General features: G+C 37.7%; 2 pseudogenes; one reads left to right on the top strand and one right to left on the bottom strand.

Annotated features, from left to right (window-relative positions):
• Positions 1-1432: 1432 nt before the first annotated feature.
• On the bottom strand, positions 1433-3242 carry LOC131276749 (G2/M phase-specific E3 ubiquitin-protein ligase-like; annotated as a pseudogene).
• A 13031-nt stretch (positions 3243-16273) lies between these two features.
• Positions 16274-17367, top strand: LOC101419800 (TBC1 domain family member 22B-like; annotated as a pseudogene).
• The last annotated feature ends 2282 nt before the right edge of the window (positions 17368-19649 follow it).

The following is a 19649-nucleotide window of genomic DNA, read 5'->3' as shown; positions in this document are numbered from 1 at the left end:
GGTTTTTCTGTTTTCTGGATTCTTTACAGATACTTTAATTAATATGTTAGACCTTCTCCTTCTATCTTCAAGGTCTGTTGTTAACTTTTCTTTCTTTTCTTCTACTTAACTGTGTTCATTCCTGGGTAATTTCATCACATACATATTCAAATGTATTAAACCTGTTCTGAGGATGTTGTTGTTTTTTTTTTCTCCAGAAGTATAACTTCATTCTTTCTAAACTTTCCTAGGTCTTCTGTGATTATGCCTTTTTTATTCTAACTTATGCCTTCAATTTCTTTTTCCTATTAATATAATTATTGATATTTAAATCTATCTGACAATTTTTTAAAAGAGTTTAGAAAGGAAATACAAATATTTTATTAAAGAATTTATAGAAGGACATACACAAACATAGTGTAGTTATCTCTGTATGGTGAGATTAGAGTGGATTTTTCATTTTGTTCATTTGTTGTTGTTGTTTTTACTTTATTTCTACATTGCTTATGTAATAATAGATACCCTTCAAAGCCAGAGAAAATAACTAGTGCTATGGTGCCAGGTTACCTATCATACAAACATCCTGATAATAAATAAATGTCAAATAGCCAAACCTACCATATGACAATCTACTGAGGTCATTCAGATAACTAAACTGATTAGGGATCAGGCATAACTGTGGTTTAATACCACAGATTGGATATCAAAAAAAAAAAAAGGAAAAGAAGTCAAGGCTGTAAAAAAAGACACACTTTCTTAGATATTTTCAAATACATTTTATATCCACCTCTAAAGTGTTTTCAAGCCAATGGAATGTCTGTAGCTTTCAGAATATTGTGCAATTTTCCTTTTCATATAATAACATTTCCCATTATGCATAATCTAACTGCAGTATGATTCTGTTTTAATATAAATCAATACTTTTCAAGCATTTTTAACAACCTACTTAGTGCCATTTTAGAAAAGCACACATAAACATACAGCCCAGAGTATACACCTCTGATTTATATAAGAGGAATTATCCATTTAGCTTTTCTACAAAATGCTTTAGAAATAAGAAATAATTTGAAAATAAGAAATAATTTGAAATTTGCATAGAGGAAAATCATTGTGGCATCTTACAGCTAACAATTTTCAAAATAGGAAAGCATTTTTCTCTTATATATTATACTACTATGCTTCAAGAATTCTTTACAGTCATTCTGTAAGTATTTATATTGAAATTTATGAAGCATGTATATTAAGACAATGAAAAATTCACCAATTTTGATTAGTACACTTCAGCAAAAAGTTTTTTAGCTTAAATGGCCAAAGCATTACTTGATGTTCATGTAAATTCTATTGGACCCAGAAGCTGACAAGTTTGTTCAAAAGTGATTATGGACAGAATTATGAAACAAAAGAAAAGCTCAATAGCAACTTTAAAAGAAACATCTTTGTTCAAAGAAACATTTTAATGTCCCACATAGTGACAGCTTTCTTCCTTTTCTAGTCTTAAAGTGTTCTTTTTAGGGCAAAGTCCATATTTTCTTGAAATTCTTTAAATGTATTAGTTATTGGAAGAGATACTACACTTGTTTCTAATAGGAAAATTCACATGCAGACACTCAGTTGAAGGAGTGAGTTTAAATTCAGTAGGTGGAATGGAACTGCAACCAGTTGCAAAAATAAGAATATCTTCCATTGTTCTTGCAGATTTACAATTTTCAATACCTTATAAGTAACTGTTCCAAAATCCCAAAGTTTTATGTTAAACAAAGGGGAAACTGTAAAAAGATCACTAAGAATTTTCACAGAAAGATTTTAAGGTTTATGATAGAGGATGCTGCAAAATGCTTCTGGAGAAGTCAGAATTTTTCCTAAAATGCAGAGTTTTCAGACCCTGCTTAAAACTTTCAAAAGGTGTTTGGGCTCTCTTAATTACAGGATAGAAAAGTATGTCTTTTACCAACATATATTTATCACTTAATGTCTAAGACATCCAATAAGCTGTAGGAAGTTAGAGCATTCATTTATTGCTGAGTTAAAGTCAGCCATATTTGTTGTAGTATTTATCTTGGGCATTAAGGGACAAGTTCTTTGACAAGGACCCTTCAGACAATGATGAGCTTTCAAGATGCTGCATTGAAAGACTCAGAAATTCTTGTTTTGATCCAGGATGCTCTTGGCCAAATTTATCATTTTCATTTACATAGGCTGTTTCAATTGAGTATGTAGGATTAAAGTTTTGATTTCTGAATCTATCTAAGGCACTATTCCAGATATTGGCTTTGTTGATATATAATCTTTTAGTTTTTCTTTTAATTGGGAATCCTAACTCTATTAATACAGTTTAAAAATTCTTCTAAATTTGCCGCCTTGCCTTCTTCTAACAGGTTGATTACTTGCTCCTTTCCAGACCGTGGGACTTCCAGGGGTGTTCTCATTAGATCTGGGCTCCAGGTGACTGAGTAATTTCGGAGATGATTCTTCTAACAATCAGTAATGTCCATATTATTTGAATTAGGCTAAGTGTGCTTTTTGGCTTCTTTTGAAATCCCTTGAATTGTAGATGATGGCTTCCACATTCCAAACACTCCCAATTTTGTTCCCATGATTGTGGTGAGCAACAGTCTAAATGGGTTCCACTAGAACCACAACACTGACAGTGTTTTATTTCTCATTTGCTGTCAGGTGCATTCTATTCTTGCCCTTTACAGAGACATCCTTGGCCATCACAAGGCTCATGGTGCTGCAAAAGCTCTCAATAAGCATTTTCCTCTAGTTCCCAAGACACATCTTTTTCAGGAATATGAATTCCATTCTCAACATCTCTTTCTGAAATGTATCACTATCATTGCATACATGCATCTGAAGAAAAACACTCCTGCGTTTATTGCTTGAAACTGTAAACCGTTTCTGTGAAACCAAGCATTCTTACTACAAGGACTTCGTAATATACTATATTGGACTAGGCTCAATAAATTCCAAATGGTACATGGTAAGGACTTTCTATAACTATCAGATGTAATTATTTGAACATGTTGATGGTTCCAACGAAATAACCCAAAATTGCCAGTAATCTGTAAAATACATTCTGTCTGAAGGCCACATGGAAAATGATAATAACTTTTTACATGGGAATGCAACATATCCAATTAAATCTCCAGATTTCTTGCAAAGACAGGGTTTCAGTTTAGAACCTCTCTTCACTTACTTCCTGATGTCTTCTATAGAAAACAATAAACTCCTTCTTTACCTCTCTGCCAAATTCCACTTGACATCAAAGAGGTTCTGTGGGTCACCAGATTAATTTTCATTTATTTTACAAGGCCGTCTTGGCAGAAGTTCCAGGACCGGGTGTGGCACTTTTCCATTCTCGCGCTGCGGGACACGCCAACCGGGAGCAGCCCCATCCAACGGCCAGTAAGATTCAAATGCCCCTGCAGTTTAAAATGTTTTGTTTTTGTCAGGTCTGCTGACCATATGGGCTACCCTGCAAGAAGCAAGCTCTCAGGTAAGTTATATCCTTTAGTGTTCAGTAACTTTGTGTTTTGCGCGATTGTCGTTAGAAGACCTTTATCCTTTAAAGGAGGTTTGCATATGTGTCTCCCAAATGTCTTTAATGATTATCACTGGCCCTTTTATGTTCATTTTACAGATTGGCAGTACCCAGAGCGAGCAAATTTGAAACACAGGCCTGTAACTTCTCAGGGAAGACTGGATTCCCAATCAGAATTCAACCTTAGAAAGTTACCATACCCTCTCACTAACTTGTACCAGTTGTTGGATGATTGGTCATTTAGAGGCTTTTCACTGATTTATTAATCACCAAAATGTACTGCCTTCATCTGTGAACCTGAATGTTAACACCCTCTCCTCTCCTGTATTTGAATGATTTTAAATTCTAAGCCCTTTGATATTGAGACGAGTAACTCTCAGTACAGCTTCTATGGATTCAGCTCATTCACTAGATGATCTGGTTTCCAGTTTTCTTGTGGCTTTTATTCCTTGATGGAGACAAATGCATTCATATGGCTATGCACTTTTTTTTGGCTTTTTTTTTCTTTATTTTTAAAGAAGTTTAATATTATATAAAAGTTACATAAAAAATACAGGGGATTCCTATATACCCTACCCATCCCCCATTAACATCTTTCATTAGTGTTACAATTGACGAACAAATATTGAAGTGTTGCTGCTGACCATGTTCTATAGTTTACATTATGGTTTACACATTACACATACAACTTATAGATTTTGGCAAAATGTATAATGGCCTGTATCTGTCACTGCAGTATCATGCAGAACAAGGCCAATGCCCCTCAAATGCCACATTTTATACCTACTCCTTCTTCCTCCCCTCAGAACCTCTGGTGACCACAGCCTTTATATCAGTGTTACAAGCTTTCCCATTACTAGAATAATAAAAAGTCTACTTTGGTCCATAGTTGCATTCCCCCCTTATGTTTGTTCATTCCTCAATCTTGAGGATTTGGGGATAATGATGCCCACTCTGCTTCTGATTGAGAGGGGGCTTAGATCCCATGGGGCAGATGAATGGAACTGTCTTGCTTATAGATGTAGATACTCTGGGTTTTGGGATGGGAGCTGTCCAACCTCATTTCCGTGTTAGTTGTCCTGGGTGAGTTCGATGAACTGGAGAACAGGTATTTAGCTGCAACTCTGCTGAGATTTGGGCATATGAACAGACCAAAGATTTAAGCCTCTGGGACATAAATTTAATAGGGGTAGTTCTAACTATAGGTTCAAATAAAAGGGGCAAAAGAACCAAGTGTAGGGAAATTATAAATGAGTCTAACTCTGATTCTTTGGGGAGATAGGTTATCATATAATTCCAGGTAAGGTCTATCGATGGGGTGCCAATTTCCTGGGGTTGTCTGCCTTACTTATTGGGCCCAGATGTCTCTAGAGCACTTTGGAGCACTCCTGCTTGAGGCATTCTTTACTGTGTCAGAAGTGAGATCTTTCAGAGAGGTGAATAAGCACAACTTCTGGAAATGTCTCTTGATGCACTTTGAAATCTCTTAGCCATAAGAAATAATTTGTATTTAGTATTTCCCCCTTTTGGTCAAGAAGCATCACTAATTGGTGCTTGTTAATACTCCCTTGGTGCCAGGGAGGCTCATCTCATGTCCCTTATCAGGGAGAAGGCATGGAAGTTATGCTTTTAAAAGAATGCTTTCTGTACTTCTTCTAGAATTTCTCTGCATTTTGTAGCAAGGATTTTAGTCAATATTACAGAAATGGAAGTCCACGGTGGTTGTTATACAGATCCCTAATAGAAAGGGCTACTTTTCAAGAAGCAGACTTTCAGTCAGATGAAGTGGATGAGAAAGGCCAAGGATCACTTCACTGGGATTAGACAGAGGTTTGTGTAAGATCATTTCAACTCCAATATTCTATGATAGAAATTTTACTTTTTAATTCATATAGGGATGAAATTGTCAACTATGTACTAATAAACTGGATCTCAAACAAAAATAAATAATTCCCCCAAAGCACTATTTGTAGCATTTGCTAATTTTCATGGTATAAACACTGCCACTGATAGCTGATTCCTGGATATGGCCAGGCTGGTCTCACTATTATGAACCAGTTCCAGTACATCACTGCATTTAGTATATATTCCCAGATATATGTTTGTGATAGAAATGATATTTTCACTTTTTCTTGGCAAAAGATATCTTAAGTTTGAATTTCAGACTACACTTCAGAACAGATATCATCAAACTTTTTAAAATAAAGGGCATGGTAATAAATTTTTTAGGCCTCATATAGTCTCTGCTGCATATTCTTTCCTTACAACCCTTTAAAATGAAACAACTCCTCCACATCAATCCCAAAGCTGGATTTGATCGAGGGCTATAGTTTGCTGGAACCTGCTCTGGCAGCTTGTGATTATTTTGCCTTATAACAAACTGTGATCAAGCTTTCTTAGAGAAAACAAGAAAATCACAGTCTCTATTTCCTAATATCTTGTACCATTTCTGCAATTATCAAGCCAAGAAATTTCTTCTGGCATCAGTGAGCTGGCATAGGAAAAAAATACATGCTTTAAAAATTCATTAAGAAACTTCCCATAAAAAATGAACATAGATATTGCTGCCTTATTATTATAGAAATATTTTGTGACCAGCAGCAGTTATCAGTTTTAAGATTTCAGTATCACTGAAACAAAATTGATGAAGATACAGGCCATTGTAAATTGAATACAGAAAATTCCACTTCCTATCAAAAATAAAAAACTAAAAATGAGATCAAATGAGACAAAGGGGCAACTGGGAGAAGGAAAATGGAAAAGAAAATTGTTTTTCCTTTACCTATAAAGTGAGATTAGGTAGCAAATTTGAGATGGTTGTCAGAATAAACAGCAAGAAATCAGAGCATAAATCACAAAGTATATACTATTCATTAGCTGATAGCTGTGTTAGTGTATTTTAACTCAAATTAATTGCTAGTAGTTACTTGAGTAGTTGAGTGATGTACCCATTTTTTTTTCTAAGTTAGTAAAAAGCTTTAAGATCCAAATCAGTAATTCCTTCTATAGTTCTGAACTTGGTCATCTCTTAAAGGCTCAGCAAAAGTGTTTGCTATTGCCTTGTGAATATTGAGAAATAAATATATTTCTTTCAGAATGGTGGTGGTTTGCATAACACATATATTCTAAAATAAAATGAAATTCTCTTATGCCAGCAATGGCTGCCTTATAGAGGATATCTCTAGGTTATTAAATAGGGATAACTAACATCTATGATGTATTAGTATCCTTGTGATAAAGCTAGTTTACCTTTAAAGAATATTCCAGGTAAAGAAAGTACTCATTTTTTAACTCAGAAAATCTTAATTGATTTCCTCTTTTGTGCTAGACTGTGTTTCAGGCAATAAAGATAGAGCAGTAAATAAGACAAAGCCTATGCTTTCATGGCATTTATAGTCAGAGATATTGGGTGGAGAGTGGGAGGGAGAAGAGAGTGAACAAAAATAAATATATAATATACCAATTGGTGATCAGGTCTAAGAAGAAAAATATAGAAGGATGGAGAAGTTCTATCTGATATGATTGCAGCAAAACTCTGAAAGATGGTGAGGGAATGAGCCATTTGGATATCTGCTGGACGAGAGCTTCTGGGAGGAGAAACAGTAAGGGTCTGATTAATGATGAGTGAAAGAAGAGATGCAAGATTGTGGAGATAGCTAGGACAATACTACCTAAAGTTTAAAGTTTTTTTCGGAATGATAAGGTTGGCTTTGAAGTATTGCAAGTAGAGAGGTGTGGTGTTTAAAGCTGTACGTATCCCAGAAAAACACATCCTTAAATTTAATCCATTCCTGGGGATGTGAGCCCATTATAAATGGGACCTTAGGATGAGAATACTTAAGTTCATGTGCTACCCACCTAAATCAGGATGACTCTTAAGTCTACCACTGGAGTCCTTTATGAGAGAATGAAATTTAGAGATGTAGAAAGCCATGGCAGCAAGAAGCTAAAATCAGTGAATCCTGGAAAAGAAGGGAAAGACCAGCAGTGCTGCCATATGCCTTTCTGTATGACAGAAGAATGAAGGATTGCCAGCAACTGATCTTCAGGAAGAAAGCATTGCCTTGATAGTGTCTTTTTGTTGTTGTTGTTGTTTATTTATTTTATTATTTATTTCTCCTCCTACCCCCATTCCTCCCATTGTCTACTCTCTGTGTTCATTCACTGTGTTTTCTTCTGTGTCTGCTTGTCTTCTCATTAGGTGGCTCCAGGAACTGATCCTGGGAATTTCTGGAGTCGGAGAGAGGTGATTACTCTCTTGTGCCACCTCAACTCCCTGTTCTGCTATGTCTTCTTATTTTCTCTCCTCTGTGTCACTTGTTGCATCATCTTGCTACACCAGCTCTCTGCATCAGCTGGCACTCCTGTGCAGGGAGGCTTTCCTGCACTGGGCGGGATTCCACACAGGGTGGCAATCATGCATGGGCAGCATTCCCTCATGGGCCAGAATTGGTGTGGGCCAGCTCACCATGTGGGCCAGCTTGTCTTCACCAGGAGGCCCTGGTCATTGAACTCTGGACCTGCTATATGGTAGACAGGAGTCCAATTGGTTATGTCACATCTGTTTCCTGATAGTGTCTTGATTTGGAAATTTTCCTCCTCAAAACAGAGTAAATCAATTATCATTGTTTAACATGAATATAGATCTGCCTAGGAAACCAAAACAGATTTTGATAACAGGAGTGGGGTGCTGCTATTGAGAAAAGAAAAATGTGGAATGGGTTTTGAATTGCATAATAGGTAGAGGCTGGAAGAATTGTAAGGCATTTGATAGAAAAGGCCTTGATTGCTTTGACAAAACTGTTTGTAGAATATACATGCTAAAAGTACTTCCCATGAGGACTTTGAAGAAAACAATGAATGTTTTATTGGGAACTGGTGGAAAGGTGATCCTTGTTTTAAAGTGGCATAGAACTTGGAAAATTGAGTTCTGATGTCAGATGGAAAGCATAACTTGAAGATGATGAACTGGGATATTAATCTGAAAGATTTCCAAGCTAAATGTGGACAGTGCAACTGGTTTCTCCTGGCAGCTTGTAATAAAATGCAAGAGGAAAGAGATTAACTGAGAACTGAACTCCTGGGCACAAAGGAACCGTCAATTGATGGTTTGAAAAATTCATAGTTTCTGGAAAACCAGTCCGAGACAATAGTTCTCCAGGGGATGATTTATCTTAAAATGGAGTTAGCCAGCAATTTCCATGCAACTCAAAATTGGGGGTGCAATTATGCATAAAGGATCTATGGAAAGTTATTTTATCTGATGATTTTTGACCCCATGTACTACACGCAAAAGTGCCAGGTTTTTCTGTGAGATTGCTGTAAATAGAACCGTTGCCAACCTGGACTACAAAGGACAGAAAAGGGACAGAACCATGGAAGCTGAGGTCTAGATCTAAGACATCTTCTCACGCCAAGAGAATGGGCCCACCCATGTGTGTGGAAAGGATGGTTCTTCCCTGGCTCTCGGAGAAGATGGACTTTCTGCACCATTGCTCAGGAAGAGTGCTGCCACACCAGTGTTCTGAGAGGGTGGAGCTTGTGCTCAAGAATTTGCAGAGAGCTTGGCTGCCATCCAAGTGCTTAGAGAATGTGAAGTCTTAATCCCAGGGTTCGAGGAGAGGATGGCTGCTGGGCAAGTGATTGGAAGGGGTGTGGCTGCCACTGCATTCTGCGTTTATGGATTGGGAGATTACATAGCATTAAGATATCATTACTACCCAAAGCAATTTATAGATTCAATGCAATCCCCATCAAAATTCCAGCAACAATTTTTGCAGAAATGGGAAGCCAATCATCAAATTTAAATGTAAGGTTAAGGGCCCCCAAAGAGCTAATGCCATCTTGAAAAAGAATGAAGTTGGAGGATTCACACTTCCCGATCTTAAAACTTATTACAAACTCTTGGTAAACAAAAGAGCATGGTACTGGCACAAGGACAGACATATATACAAAAGAAATAAGATTGAGAGCTGAGAAATCAATCCTCAATCAGTTTATGGCCAACTGATTTTTGACAAGGTGGCAAAGACTCCTCCATTGGGAAAGAATAGTCTCTTTAACAAATGATGCTGGGAGAACTGGATCTCCATTAAAAAAAGAAAAGGCAAGGAAGACTCCTACTTCACATCGTATACAAAAATCAACTCAAAATTGATCTAAGACCTAAATATAAGATAAAACTATTAAACTCCAATAAAAATTTGTAGAGAAGCATCTTTAGGACCTTGTGCTAGGCAATGGCTTCTTGGACTTTATACCCAAAACACAAGCACCAAATGAAAAAATAAATAGTACCTCATCAAAATTAAAAACTTTTGTTATTCAAAAGAATTCATCATGGTAGTAAAATGACAACCCATATAATAGTAGAAAATATTTGGAAACCACATATCTGATAGAGGATTAATATGCAGCATATATAAAGAAATGCTTCTACTTAACAAAAAGACAAACAACCCAATTACAAAATGGGCTAAAGACCTGAACAGACATCTCTCCAAAGAAGATATACAAATGGGCAGAAAGCATACGAAAAGATTATCAACATCATTAGCGATCAGGAAAATGCAAATCAAAACCACAATGAGGGAAGTGGACTTGGCCCAATAGATATGGCATCCGCCTACCACATGGGAAGTCTGTGGTTTAAACCCCCGGATTGCTTGTCCCATGTGGAGCTGGCCCATGCACAGTGCAGATGTGTGCAAGGAGTGCCATGCCATGGCGGAGTGTCCCCCGCATAAGGGAGACCCACCCCCAAGGAGTGTGCCCCATAAGGAGAGCCGTCCAGTGTGAAAGAAAGTGCAACCTGCCCAAGGATGGTGCTGCACACACGAAGACCTGACACAGCAAGATGACCCAACAAAAAGAAACACAGATTCCCGGTACCACTGATAAGGATAGAAGCCATCACAGAGGAACACACAGTGAATGGACACAGAGAGCAGACAACTGGGTGGGTGGGAGGAGGGGAAGGAGAGAGAAATAAAAACAAAACAAAACAAAAAAACCCCACAATGAGATACCATTTCATACCCATTAGAACAGCAGTTATTAAAAAACTGGAAAATAGCAAATGTTAGAGAAGTTGCAGAGAAATAGGAACACTCATTCGTTGCTGCTGGCAATGTAAAATGGAGCACTTGTTGTGGAAGACATTTTGGCAGTTCCTCAGAAAGATAAGTATAAAACTAAAATATGATCTGGCAATTCCACTACTAAGTATATACCCCAAAAGAATTGAAAAGAAGAACTCAAACAACTATTTACACACTGATCTTCATAGTGGCATTATTCACAATTTCCAAAAGATGGAAACAACCCAGGCGTCCATCAACCAATGAATGGATAAATAAAATACAGTATATACATTCAATGGAAAGTTATTCAGTCTTAAAAAGGAAAGAAATTCTCATACATACAGCAACATGGATGGCCACCAAAGACATTTTGTTGAGTGAAATAAGCCAGACAAAAACATAACAAATATTGTGTGATCTCACTGATTTGAAACAATTGGAATAAGCAAACCCATAAAGTCAGAACCTAGAATATAGGTTACCAGGGGTTGGGGTGCGGATATGGAATGGGAACTACTTCAAGTGTACTGGGTTCCTATTTGGAACGATAGAAATATTTTGGAAATGGATGGTGATAATGCTAAAACAACACTGGAAACACAACAGCACTGTAATATATGTCTGAATAAGTTTAATAGGAGAAACCTTAGATTGTTTATATGGTAACAGATTACAAATTTTTAAAAATCTGGGGAAATACACTGCACAAACAAGTAACCCTAAGTTAAGCCACGGACTTTAATTAATAGTATAATTATAAAAGTGTGCCATCATCAATTGTAACAAATATTGTAAACCAAAGAAAATTATTGGTGGGAGGGTAATATATGGGAATCCTGTATTTACACCTGATTTTTCTGTTAACCCACAATTTTTCTAATAAAAAAAAAAAAAAAACAACCCAAACCAAGCACATAAACTAAACATAAGCAAATACATTCCCACTGTTTAACCTGACCCATTTCAAGTATTTGCTTTAAGCACCCTGGAAAGATGAGCAACAGCCTTCTGGCTGTTATCTGAGATGAGGAAGATGGGATAAGTAGGGGGAACTGTAGACATGAGCTATGTAAAGTGTTCAGATAGGCATTAATGTTAATTTTGAGATTTTTATTAGACACTAGTCACCATTATGTGTCCGGTTGCTGGAAATATTTTTGGAATGTAGGAGATTTTAGAACTAGAGAGGTATTATGATGATATTTAAAAACATGGGACTAGTTGATGATGATGACTTGTAGTGTTTACTATGGGGCAGGCACAGTTTTAATCCTCAGAGCAAACTTTGAAGACAGGTATTAATATTTACATTTTATGAATTAGAAACCTGAGGCACAGGGAGGTTAATTATAATCCTAATAATCTACTTACACTTAGTAGGAAGCAGAATTGTTACAAATGTTACATCAATTGTACCAAATATTCCACACCAATGCAAGTGCTGTGGTGGTGGGGTGGTATTTGGGAATCCTGTACTCTATTGTTTTGTAAACCCACAACTTCTCTAATAAAGAAAAAAAAATTCAAACTGTAAAAAGCAAGGAAGGACGTGCATTTTTAAAAAGATAGTTGCTAAATATTTCTAATGTGGCATCCTTTGTTAAGATGGATTGTCTACTTACCATTACTGTGCTCTATTGCCTGGACTAGGAGTGGATAACTGGCACAGGCTAGTGCAGGGAAAGGGAAGACTTGGGTCACAGCTGAAGACCTGGCAGACAACATGGTGGACAAACATCATGGCCATGAGACTCCACCCAGAATCCTCCTGAGGGCAAGACTGCTGCTGGAAAGAATTCCCAAGACCCGGCTCCAAGATTCTACTTGGAACTCTTTCCGGGGTCAAGGAGAAGCTCCGGATAACCCCAAACAGGCCTCCTCTTTGGACCTCTGAGAGCTAAGAGGCGGAGATCATAAGGCAACCAATCAGAAGAGCAAAAGGCTGGAGCTTTCTCCAACATTCGGAAGGGGGAGGAGTCAAGGTTTTAAAAGGCCTAACCTGAGGCTTCTGCCTGAATTACTCACCCTACAGCATGCTGCAGTCCATATCTAGGGAACATCCATTCTTTTCTTGTTTCTTAATAAACTCTTTACTCCCTTTCCTACCCTATGGCTGTCTTTAAATTCTTTCATGTGACATAAGTCAAGAACCTAGAAGCCCAGAACCCAGAGTGTTCTGCTAGCATAACCAAAAGTCCATGGGCAAAATCCAACTTACCCTTTGATTTTGTAAATAAAGTTTCACACGCACATGCAAAGACATTGAGTTGGGATGTAAACTCAGGTAGAATGACTTCCAGAATCACACTATATGCTTCCACATGAGAATCATGGAAATAGCCAATACCATGTACCTCCTGATAGGATGCATTGGGAATAAATCAGCATCATTTCATCACATCTGAGATGCTCCTGCCAAAAATGCCTAATCTGAATCTTATAATAAGGAAACATCAAGCAAATCCAAATTGAGAGACATTCTGCAAGATAACTGGACTGTACCTTTAAAAATGTCAAGGTCATGAAATACAAAACTCAGCCAAATTAAAGATTAAAGTAACCTGAGAACTGAATGCCAAGCATTCTTTTGGATTTTCTGTTGCTATAAAAATCATCACTGTGACATTGGCAAAATTTGAGTAAAATTTGTGGATTAGAGAATAATATCGTGTCACTAATGTCTATATTTTATATCTCTTAAAACATACTTAATATGCTTTAAAACAACATGTCTGAAACTATTGGCCAAGATTTCTAGGCAGAATAGACACTTGATAAATACATGTGGACTGCAAATATTTGAAGTGATTTTTCAAATTTGATTTCTTAATACCAAAGCTGGGAATTCTCCTATAGTGAGAATTTTCCAAGCACACTGTCTGGTAGCTAATAAGAAAAATAGCTATAATTATTGAGAAAGTTATACTTTACCATCAGCACACTCTGGCGTCATCTGTGGAAGTCTTGAAGGAAATTGTCACTTGTACATTCAGAGAGGAGTGAACAGGTAGAAAGAATGGGGTGAGCAAACTCTTAAGGGAATGTTGACATTTTGTTCTAGCAACAATGACTTGAAGATTTTGACTGAGAAGATTTATCCCATATAGGGGATTTAAATTTAGAGGTGTAAGGAGAGGGCAGTTTACCGTAACTTGGGTTCACCCAGTGCCTACTAAGGAGGCATTAAAGGATTCTGAGTAGGAATGATATGTCCTGTGCATTAGGAAAATTAATTTAATAATAAAATAGTGAAGTTATCACAGAGGTAGGAACTGAGCTAGGCATTCTTACATTAATCTTTCATTATTTAACTGTAGTTAAGTGTGCCTGCTATTAAATATATTTGAAATTTTTTGTTTGGGCTACAGCAGTTCCTTTTAAAAATGGCCTCTATTCTATATAATTCTTGCTAAATATTGAGGTATGACAAAAAACGTACCAGGCAAAACGTGACAGTGGTTTACCCTTGAGACTAAGGTGGGTCATCTCTATCTCTTGGCATTCTTTTCTTTATTTTAATTGCAGCTGAAACATTCAGGGCATTTCTACTAGCCCACTATATTTAATAACTGTTATAGTTATGGTTACCTGGAAGCAACAGATAAGCACAGAGAAACTTATTACTTTATAAAAAGTTCATCTTTTAGAGTCTTCCAGACATGATGAAACATTTAGGGTCTTGGTTAGGTCTCCACAGTATAGCAGAAGTGTAGTAAATGGACTTAGAAAATGCAAAACTGCTACATTTCAGATGGTTGCTGTAAGTCATTTGTTACATCCTGACTTCACCCTTAAGACACTTCATTCTTGTGTATTTCCTTAGGGAATGCCTCTAGTCCACATACAAATAAGAAAGAAATAGGCTTGGGGATGTTGTAACAGATGACCAAGCTGGGTGGTAAGTGTGAGGTGGATGCAGACCTGAGATGTCTCTGTTGTACAAGTGTTTTCTTCCTGGCAGAACTCCTATCTGTTGTGTATCTAAGGACTTTGATTGCTTCGCTGTTGGTGCCTCTTTGAGCCTGTAATATCCAATCTGTTCATTGTTTAAACCCACAAAATCCTACAAGCTCTCTGGAATAGCTGGACTATTGGTTATTTTGATGTGAAATTGTTTAGACACCAGATCAGTTGGCCCACGTGGTAAGACGACTAAGAGGAACATTATTTAAAATAAAACACACAAAAACTAGAAGTTTATTTATACACCACTGACTTTTGTTCATATATTCCAAATTGCAATTTGAGGAAGAAGTGTGAACACATTTATGCAATTTCCTTGATGTCCATCACCACACATACAAAAAGAGATACCTAGTTTATCTCTATTTTCTAGAATTGGGCATTTGCCTTGATTTTTATTTCACGCTGATATCTAGAAATAAGACTAGTTAATTGCTTCCTGGCCTTTTGGTTAAGATCAAGTGTAGAAATAGTGTTAGGAATCTGTCATCTTAATTAATTTAAATTCATTTTCTATAGGGAAAAACAATTAGCATAGAGTATATGTTAATGCGCATTTTCTCACTATGAGGAAAACTCGAGTGAAGTTAGGTTAGTAATACCTTTATTCTGAGTTCTTTTGTGTGATGCAGGAAAACAGCTATTTTTTTGTTTTTTGTTTTGGCATCATTTTTAAAGACCTCCCTCAAGAAGGCCATTTGCACAGGGACTTGACGTTTGGGGAAAGTTGTGCAGATTTCTAGAAAACACATTTTTGGCTTGGAAGAGAGTGATAGTCTTTAACATCAAGACATCAGTAGGTGGAAAGTGACTTAAGAGCCTTAAACGATGTGCTTTGTTACTGCAGCTCTTCAAAGGGACTAGCAGATAAAGTGGAAAGAAATCTGATAAGTGATATTTGTTTAGAGGGTTGCAAAATGATCAAGACATTCTGAGATGGAGTTGTGGGTTTAGGGTTGCTTTTGCCCCTCACCTTGAGTCTTGCTGAAACATGCCACAGTGGTGGTGTTTCCATTCCCTGGGCACGGGAATAATGAGAAAGATTTTAGTTGCTTAACTCTTTTGCAGTTTTTCAGGAATACTTTCACCAATGCTTTTATTTTTTGTTTTTATCATCATATAAGGGTAACTGGGTAGCAGATATCTGGAGAAAGATTGTAACGATTTGGACTTTATTGTATCTTATCTTTCTCTCTAAGATGGTATAGCATGTTTTATATCTTAGGGGCAAATAAAGATTACAGGAACAAAGGACTCAATTTTATTTTATTAATTCATATTAGCAACACAAGTGTGTTCATATATCAATAGCTACATAACAGTAATTTATTTATCTGTCTCATTAACAATATACAAAATAAGAATCTATATTATGTAAGCACATCTCGATAACTTGATTCAATCTCATATTCACTGATGGAGTAAACGGTTATTAAAATGATGTCATTGACGTTACAGTCGGCTTCAAGGGCATGCAGGAATCCTGCTCCCTATTGGTCCGCCTGTCCACAGCCTTAGAAGCCCACCAATGGCAGCGCCTCTGGGTGGAGGGTCGCCCACATCCAAAATGGCGCCCCCAGGAGCTGGGAGCGGGTGACCGCCGGGGAAGCAGCCTGGGTTGGCCCTCGGGTTGCGGGGTCTGGGGGCCTCTGGCTGGGTCCCCCCCCCCCACCCGGCCCAACTACAATGCCTACCCTGGGCCAGAGCAATGGCCTTTGAGAACAGCACGCAATTTTGGAAAAGGAGCTCCAAGCTTCCGGGGAGCATCCAGCCTGTGTATGGAGCACAGCACCCTCCTCTGGACCCACTGCTCACCAAAAACTTCATTAAAGAGCGCTCAAAAGTCAATGCAGTTGCTCTGAAGAATAAGAAGGCCTCCAGTTTTCATAAGTTTCCCTGGAATACCAGTGATGGCTGGGACATTGGTGATGATGAAGAAGAGGACTTTCCTCACCTTCTTTCCAAACCCTGAACTCAAAGGTTGCTTTGGCAACTGCAGACCAGGTGCTGGAAAACCACAGCAAGCTGAGGGTGAAACCAGAACAGTCCCAGTCAACAACATCTGAAGTTCCTGCCAGCTACAAGGTCATAAAGTCCAGCAGTGATGCCCAACTGTCCAGAAACTCCAGTGATACATGCCTGAGGAACCCTCTCCACAAACAGCAGCTGCTCCCTCTCCAACCCATCATGCCCCTCGTTGCCCAGATCTCAGACCAGAATGCTTCTGGGGCTCCCCCAATGACTGTCCAGGAGAAAACCCGCCTAGAAAAGTTCCATCAGCTTCTCTCCAGCCATAACACTGACTTAGATGAACTGAGGAAGTGTGGCTGGCCAGGGGTCCCAGGCAGGTTCATCCTGTAACCTGGAGACTCCTGTCGGTGAGTTCTGCCTACTTTGTGGGGAAGTGTGAGCCTCACGCAGTCCTTCTTGCCTGATGAGGGCTATCTCCCCGCAAACCCTGAGAGGAGGAAGTTGACCCTGCAGAGGAAGCGGGAGGAGTATTTTGGCTTCATTGAGCAGTATTATGATTCTCGAAACGAGGAGCACCACCAGGACACCTACAGACAGATTCACATTGACATTCAAAGGACAAATCCTCTCATTCTACTGTTCCAGCAACCACCTGTACAGGAGATCTTCGAGAGAATTCTCTTTATCTGGGCCATCCAACACCCTGCTAGTGGGTATGTCCAGGGAATTAATGACCTGGTTACTCCGTTCTTTCTCATCTTCCTCTCAGAATATGTGGGTAAGGAGCATGAGTATCAAATTGAACAAGCTATTGCTGTTTCTTATCTTTGATCTATTCGTTGGTTTTCCCCCAAGAGTGTAATCAGTGCGTATGGCTTACTAAAAAAGAGATAGTGGCTTTGGAACACACAATTAAAAACCCTTTTTTAAAAGCAAAAAAAAAAAAATGTCATTTCAGTTAAGAGGGTTTGGAGTTCTTCCTGATAAAACAACTATTTCCTCTCTACCATCACCTTGGGAACACCAGAAAACCAAACATTAGCTGTGCATTCATTTGTGTTATTCAATATTTTATCAGCTGTTTTCTTAGGAGGCATTCAAGAAATAATAAACACCACTGCATTTTCCAGACTGTGCAAAGGCACTGATTACAAATTTAATGCTGAGTGCAAGGTGCCAGTGATATATTCCAATTGATACTTTTGCCTTAATTCTTTGAATAATATGGTATTAAGATGATTATCGATAGATAGATACCTTATCTATATCTTAACTGTAAATATACTCCACTTTATGAATGGATTTTGGGGGCTCTTCACATAGTGATTAATGGTTTGGTAATGCACCCTAGTTTTTTTTACTTTTAAAAGAGAACAGATTATTTAAGAAATATATGTTGGATATGTCTTACTTTGCCAGCTCTAGGACAATACCATACATGGTGTGGCTTACCAACAGGAATGTATTAGCTCATGGTTTCAGAGACTTGCTTGCTTTCTCCCAGGATCTGTAGGTTCTGCCTGGCCATCAATCTTTGGGTTCCTTGGCTTTCCCATCACAGGGCGGCATCCTCTCCTTTCTTTTATGGGCTCAGTTGACTTCTAGCTTCTTCTCCTCCATAAAGACTCTAAGAATAGGATTAAGGCCCAACCTCATTCAGATGGGCCACATCTTAACAAAAATAGTAACACGCACAGAAATGGATTATGGTTAAGAACAAGTTTGTTTGTTTTTTCTTTTCCCTGGGATATGTAATTCAACCTTCCACAGAATATTAAGAGGAATAGAATTCCCCATTTCTTGCTAAGGGGGCTTGTGTGATGATGGGGATGAAAAAATCAAACTTGTTGGAAAAGCTACACTCAAGATGAATAAGTAAAAATTGTCCTTCTGCCTGCTTTAGGGATGTAGGCAAAAAGAGCAAGGTACAAAAAGTAGAGAGAAAAGTAAAGCCCATTTTTTTTTGCACTAATTATAATTTAACAAAAAAATTAAGGAAAAATGAGAAGGGGAAATTATTAATATTATCTTTTTAAAGTAAATACTTGGTCAAATGAAGGAACAAAATGTATGCACTGGACATAGATATCCTATAATCCTTATCCAAGTGTTCGGGCTTTAAATTATGCAAGTACCCACGTAACAAAGCAGCATGAAATCCAAGTATGTTTACAAAGGAATACTCACACCAAGTGCTGGCGACTCGAACCTAAATAACTGATGAAAGTTGATTACTGGAGGATATAACTTCTTTATCTTTAAAGAGTGACATTTTGTGCAGCAATGCATGATATTCAAAAGCTACAATGAGTAAGCAGGCCAGATCTTATTATTGCTCTCTAAAATACTTGAAGCTGAGTGCCCAAATCTGGTTTATCAGCTCCCTGAGCAGGTTGGCCCAGTAGGGTACAAAGTTGGTTATGGTTAATGTAATCATGGCTTCCAAGGGGGTGTGAAATTTGACAAGCTGTGTGGTGCAGTGGCCATTACTGAAATGGGTGGTTTGAGTAGAAGCTGTCTTTATGATTTTCATAATTTAGTTTTTCCTTGCTCCTGGAGAATCCTGAAACTTACCTTTTATATTATTATTTCAATGATGAATTCTAAACTCAGTTAAAGTTCTTTCTGTTAGCCTGCACATTTTCCTCTTCTCTCCTTATCTTCTCCGCTCCCCTCCCCCTTCTCTTCCCCTCTCCTTTTCCCTTTCCATTTTGGTTTTTTTTTCTGTTTCTTTTCTTTGATTTCTTTTTCTTTTCTCTCTTTATTTTTTTTTTTTTGAGAGAGGAGGCTAGAGTATTAACATAGCTTCTTTTTCAAGTAATAGGATGATTAGTTAATATTTCATTCTACGAGTTTAGCATTGGAGCACTCACCAAGCAGAATTGTTTAACTTTAACAGTGCAACAATTCATCAGGAAAGTGGAATGTTATATTTCCCTTTGAATAAAAATCCTTTTCTTAATCTTCTATTATTTCAATTCAATAACAAATCTCCATCTTGAGCACCCTTTTCCTTTCTTCTTTTTCCTATATACTTAGACGGCATGTTGAAGAACATAGTAATATCTTACCATCAATTTTATGTCTATTTTACACTAGAACAGTTTTACATA

Source organism: Dasypus novemcinctus, chromosome 30 (genome assembly GCF_030445035.2).
Source record: "Dasypus novemcinctus isolate mDasNov1 chromosome 30, mDasNov1.1.hap2, whole genome shotgun sequence".
Lineage (NCBI taxonomy): Eukaryota > Metazoa > Chordata > Mammalia > Cingulata > Dasypodidae > Dasypus > Dasypus novemcinctus.
The sequence above is the reverse complement of the archived record's forward strand: the minus strand, read 5'-3'. Positions and strand labels throughout refer to the sequence as shown.